A 6000-nucleotide genomic window follows, 5' to 3' on the forward strand; every position below is an offset into this window, starting at 1 on the left:
CTTTTTTCAGGTTTCATGAAATTCTTCACATATTTGAAATATTTCATTCGGGTTCGCCTAATACACGGTGCAACCCGTACCTGCAGCAGAATGCTGTGGCACATTAAACCGTTTTGTTTATCGGTTGTAAGGATTGAGGAGCGTACTACAAATCGAGCAAGCGAAAAGAAAATTAAACAGGAGTCACTTTCTGGATTGCTAATCCATTGTGCTCTGCTCGTCTAGGTTCAAATCCCATCCTTGTCATGGTTAAGGCCTGAGACCTGTGTGTTTTTTCTAAACGGTGTTTGCATTTGTTTCCTCTTCTACTCTTGTACTGGAGCAGTAATATTTCTAGCGGTGGATGAACATGGTATCACAGGCTGACAGCAGGAACACGTGGCCACAAGCTGCAGTACATTGGTTTGGGGACAGCAATAACTTTCCTGTGGAGACAGGTGCGCCGGTATTAATACAGCTCTTTCGAGTGAGAAGAGTAACAAGAACTGACTTAAACTTACCAGTTATGTTTAATAGCTAAAAACGCAAAACCAACCTCTTCAGTGGTTGAATCTAAATTACAGATGCCAATGCTGCCATCAAGGAAAAAAAAAATCTTGAGTTATGTAGTTTTGAGACTAAATATCCGACTTTCAGTTTGAAGCGGTACAATGGATTCCAGGTCACATTCATTCTTAATTCATATATATGAGTGTGATAATGGTTAAAACTGTGTTTACATGAGGTACAAACGGTAACCTTTTCATTCCGAGAAGAAAGTCAGTCTGTATGCATTTCTCAGCGTGCACATTGTCAGGAACACTAAACCCAAAGTGCCAGCAAACCTTTCGATAGTCTGTAGGTACTGCCATTGCAAATGTAACAGGTTGTTCATACACACACATGATATCGTTGCTATCTCGCAATTAGGAGATAATTTTGTATTTCTTAATTAGGAGAATTCTGGATTTTTTTCCTTGGTGGCAACAATGCACTTCCGCAATAAATCATAGACTCTGCTTTCAAAATAGCTGCACCAGGCACTTGGACACAGATAAACATAGGGATTTAAAATTCAGGAATATGAATGGTCAATTGCTTACAGTTGGGTTTTCTACGTTTCGTATTTCGTGATTTGTATATCAATCTTTTAACAATTCATTAAAATGCTAACAATATATAAATATATAAAATAAAAACAACAGCACCGTTAAATGCTGGGGAGACGGGTAGTTTTTTTTTACAGATGCCAATCTCTAATGCTGTGTGTGAGAGCTTACGTAACTTTCCTTTTCTCACATTTTCTAACGACTATTCCTAAGGTGCACCCTGTCAACTCCTAATACTTTTTAAAAGTCTGCCTGCATGTTTGATTATTGTCATTTTATTTAGAAAAAGTTCAATATTGATCAAAACTAAAGAAAATTATGATTAAGAATAAAAATGATTGTATGAGAAGCAGGAGGAATCGCTTCTCTCCTATGGAGCATGAGCTGAATCAGGAGTGAGACATTTCGTATGCTCGTGCATATGTCAACGCATGACCTACATCGTAAAACTAAAACTAAATTAAAAACTAACATTAAGTTGTCAGAGACATTCATTTATATACAAACAAGAGACAGACAAAGTAATAATTCTACATTTACTTTCAATTAGTCCTACACTGATCAGACTAATTGAAATGTATGGAAGCCCGTTTCCGGTATCTCAGAATTCCGACAGCTGGCAAGGCCTGGGTTCGAGCCAATGCAGTGAACTAGGGTGGGAGCGGTGAAGGCACAAGCCCTAGAACCCGAATCCGTTACAATAACAAAAGGACAGACAATTAAATATGGGCTATTTCGAAGTCGCAAATGCGAGATATAAAGTCAGAATTCTGAGTTTTTAAGTCGCAATTCTGAGATACCATAGCGCGTTTTTTTTACTCCCTGGCGCAAACGGGCTTCCATAGGTTCTCAGTGCTGCGAAGCAAAACCAATCTCCGAAAAATCAGACAATTATTATCAGATCATGTCAAAAGCTGATCAGTATTTCTTTACTGGGAAGCAAAGAAATGCTTGTATTACACATTTTAATGTGACATGCAATTACACGTGAAAAATAGTAAAATTATTTTCATTGCGGTACGTCGATAGAACACCCCCCTCGATAAAGGAAAGTGTGGACGGACTTGTCGCATGTTCCGTACTCTGTCTGACAGCGAGTTTAACACACTGTCCTTGGAAATTAGAAACTAATTGAACAATAAATTCATCTGAGCCAAATCTACACGTGTGGGTGATTTAATTCTGTCGAAATTGCGTGGAACTCCTCCGCTGAGGTCGGATACACACAGGAAAGTGTTCAGGCGGCTTCACGGAGTCCCGCCTCAGACTGGAAGCAGGTTCTAATTAGACGCTGAGAACAATCCGGGTCTCTGTGTGTAATTGATTGTGTTGATTGAGCGGCAATGTGACCAGGTGTGTGGGAGGAGGTCCTGCCAGTATAAAAACCTAGTCACCGCACTCACACTTTATGCTCTCTTGCTTCAACATAGTTTGGTGGTTTACTTGTCTTACTCCTGTAGCAGTTTAGCGGGACGTCAATTTGGCGATGCGCTTGTTTCTCTTTGTGCTGTGCCTGTGCGCAGTGGCCGGGCTCCCTGCACTGATCTCAGCCGGCCGGCTGGCTGGGACTCTCGGGAGTTAGCGGTCCAGGCCGACTTCCCAGCTCTCGAAGACGCAGCCCAGTCCTTAGTTAGTCATGGAAGAAAACAGAGAAGAGGTCGGAGTGGCCTCTGTAGTTCATCAACGATCCAGTCAGGCAGTACTCCTCTGTTTCTGACGACGCGTCATATACGACGCGTCAGTCGTATATACTGACCCCTATACGATCACGGCGAGTTACAGAGACACACACAGCTCCGACCTTTTCCGCCCCTGAATAGGATTGGTGAATTGAATTCACATCGAATATCACTGCCAAAGCTCAGCGCTGGGCCACTGGGCATGGTTTCGCACTGTTTCCTTAGTATTGTACCGTTTGCAGGTTCTTTTCAGAACTAAAGAACAGTGGACTTTATTTTTTAAGAACTTTATTTTCTTTTCACAAAAAAGTACAGGACATCACAATTTAGAAAGCTTTACATTAATATACATACTTAAAACAGTATATATGATCACATCTCATTACATTTGGACACGGTACCAATTACATAGCAACAATTTCTTTTTTTCTGGTGCAAATCACATTCTTTACTTAAACATGATAATGTTTTTCACAGTTTCTTGAGATATTGACCTATGCTCTCTATTTCCCACAGATTTTCTGCTTCCTCCCTCCCTTCTCTCCACAGATCTCTGAGGTAATAGTTCTCTCGGGTGATGAACAGGGCCAGGCTACCTGCTGCCTTGACTGGGACCTCGATGCCTTTGAAAAGCCCCATGTTCCTCACTCTCCACAGGGCGTCTTTCCCACTGTTCACCACGGCCCAGACCCTGTCGAACACGTCAGGAGGAAGTTTGACAGGAGAGATGCCGTAAATGACGAAAGCAGCGGTCAGGGTAAATTGGGGCGAGAGAGCTTGCAACCAATCTTCAAACTGTGCCCAGAAGGCCTTAGCAAAAAAGCAGGACCACAGGAGATGGGTCACAGTCTCCTCCTCGCCGCAGCCCACCCTAACGCAGCGAGGGCTGGGGGTGAGGCCCCTACGGTACAAGAAAGTTCGTACCGGTAAGCACTGGTGGACGACACTCCAGGCTAAATCTCTGTGAATGTTGCACAGAAACTTAGCGGATGTGTGTTTCCACACCTTCCTTGTTTGGGCTGATGTTAAAATGCCCACAGGGGTCTGCCTATTGTTCTGGGGTGCAACGAAATCTTCCAGTTTTTGGACGCTGACATCTCGGAGGGGAATATGGCCAATTGGGTGAGATCTTAGAAAACTTTTAACTGTCCCATAAATTGCAGGGCATGTGTCAGAGAGTGGGACATCCAGCTGGGGTCTGACACCCCACACTCTGAACACCTCCCTACCTATCCAGAGCCTGGAAAAATAAGTCCAGGTACGCGCTGCAGGTGCTGTTGCAAAGCCTCTCAGCACAGAGGCCAGGAAAATGCACAGCAGCTTCGTAGCAATATCTGGGACAGACTTCCCCCCTGAGGGTAGCGGCCTGTACATTATTTCCCTTCTGAGTCTTTCCTGCTTCCCACCCCATAGAAATTGAAACATCAATCTCCTCAGCACCGCCGCAACACGGTGTGGGATTGGGAAGGTAGAAGCCAGAAAATTCAAGACAGGCAAGAGCTCAGCTTTGATGACCAGCACCTTCCCTGTCATGGTGAGGTCTCGGTCCTTCCATTGCATCAGTTTTTTGTTTAAGATTGGCAATTTGTTCTGCCAATTTACTGTTCCCATCTCTTCTCCAAAATACACCCCCAGGACCTTAATTCTCTTCTCTTGCAGCCTGAGATCATGTCCTTCTTTTGGTTCCCTCCAGTTCTGATAAAAAATCTCACTCTTAGATTTGTTAATTTTTGCAGAGGAAGCCAAAGAGAAACGATCACAGCACTGCAGAGCTCTGCTAATTGAGGCATTGTCAGAGAGGAGCAGGGTGACGTCATCCATGTATAGAGATGTCTTTACCTCTCCTCCCCCACTTCCAGGCACTGGTATCCCATTAATGGCCTGATCCTGGCGCAAGGCACAGGCTAAGGGCTCCATAGCCAAAACGAATAACAAGGGGGATAATGGGCAGCCCTGCCTCACCCCTGAACAGACTTCAAAGGGGTGTGATCTATTGCCATTAACCATTACTCTGCTGTTGCTACCTGTGTACAGCAGGTTAATCCACTTTCTCATGATGGGGCCAAACTTCATGTGCTCAAGTACCGATGTCAAGTACTGCCGGTTTAGGCGGTCAAAGGCCTTTTCTAGGTCTACACCTAAAATGCACAGAGGGAGGGAGCGATCCTCCGAGTACAGACAGACATCCCTCAACAAGGCCAGGTTGTCGCTCATCAGGCGTCCTGCTATCCCACAAGTCTGTTCTTTCCCTACCAGTGAGGCCACTACATTTTGTAGGCGCAGGAAAAGGGCTTTGGACAGGATCTTAATGTCCACGCCTAACAGGCTGAGGGGTCTCCAGTTCTTTATGTCATTCTTTGCTCCTTTCTTAAACAAGAGAGAGAACAGTGGAGACGCGATTAACCAACCAAACACTAGCTTTATTTGTTAACCACACGATATACACACACATGAGGAGACTGACGGAACACGTACACTTCTTTAGGGTGGTAATTACCAAACAACACACTATACTTTTACAGGACTACACAGGGCACTAGAACTACTAGGACATTATTTACACAGGTAGGGTCAGCCGCTGGTCATCGTGCTGACCCTCAGACTCTCCCCGGCTTCCACTCCCAGCATGCCCAGCGGTACTACGAGCGCCTAGGGGCGCTTCCTCCTCACCACCAGGCGAGGGCGTTACAGTATCATTAAGGACAATCACATAGGGCTTGATTTTGTTAAATGCAAGTATTTATTTCCTTTCTTGGAACCACTTGTTTTTCGAGAAATTCAAACACTTGTGAAATATGAAATAGAAATCGTGTTTATCGGTGCAGAAGAAATTCTGCCAGCTGGCAAGAAAATGACAGCATTTTTTTTATCCAAAAACCTGCATATGGAGATGTAGAACAAAAATCCACTTGAGACGTTTTCGTTGGGGAGGAGGGTTGTGGAAGGGCAAAAAAATGAATCTGTTCCGTTATGAACGGCGAATGTCACAGATGATTCACTCCTCTTGACTAGGTGGCGTTAGGAGGTGCAGTGAAGATTATATCCGGCTGCAGAAACTCCTCTTTCTCAGCTCCGCTTCTCAATTGTTTTGAAGCCGCGGCCGCGCTAACGAAAGACGTCATCATACTGCGCGACCCTGCATGTATTTCACCCACGTGTTGGTGATTCAGTCATTTTCTTCAGATAAAGAATAAAGTTGTTGTTGTTGTTTTTTTTTAAATAACTTCAGGTTA

The sequence above is a fragment of the Atractosteus spatula genome, chromosome 10, assembly GCF_055471065.1.
Source record: "Atractosteus spatula isolate fAtrSpa1 chromosome 10, fAtrSpa1.hap1, whole genome shotgun sequence".
NCBI lineage: Eukaryota > Metazoa > Chordata > Actinopteri > Semionotiformes > Lepisosteidae > Atractosteus > Atractosteus spatula.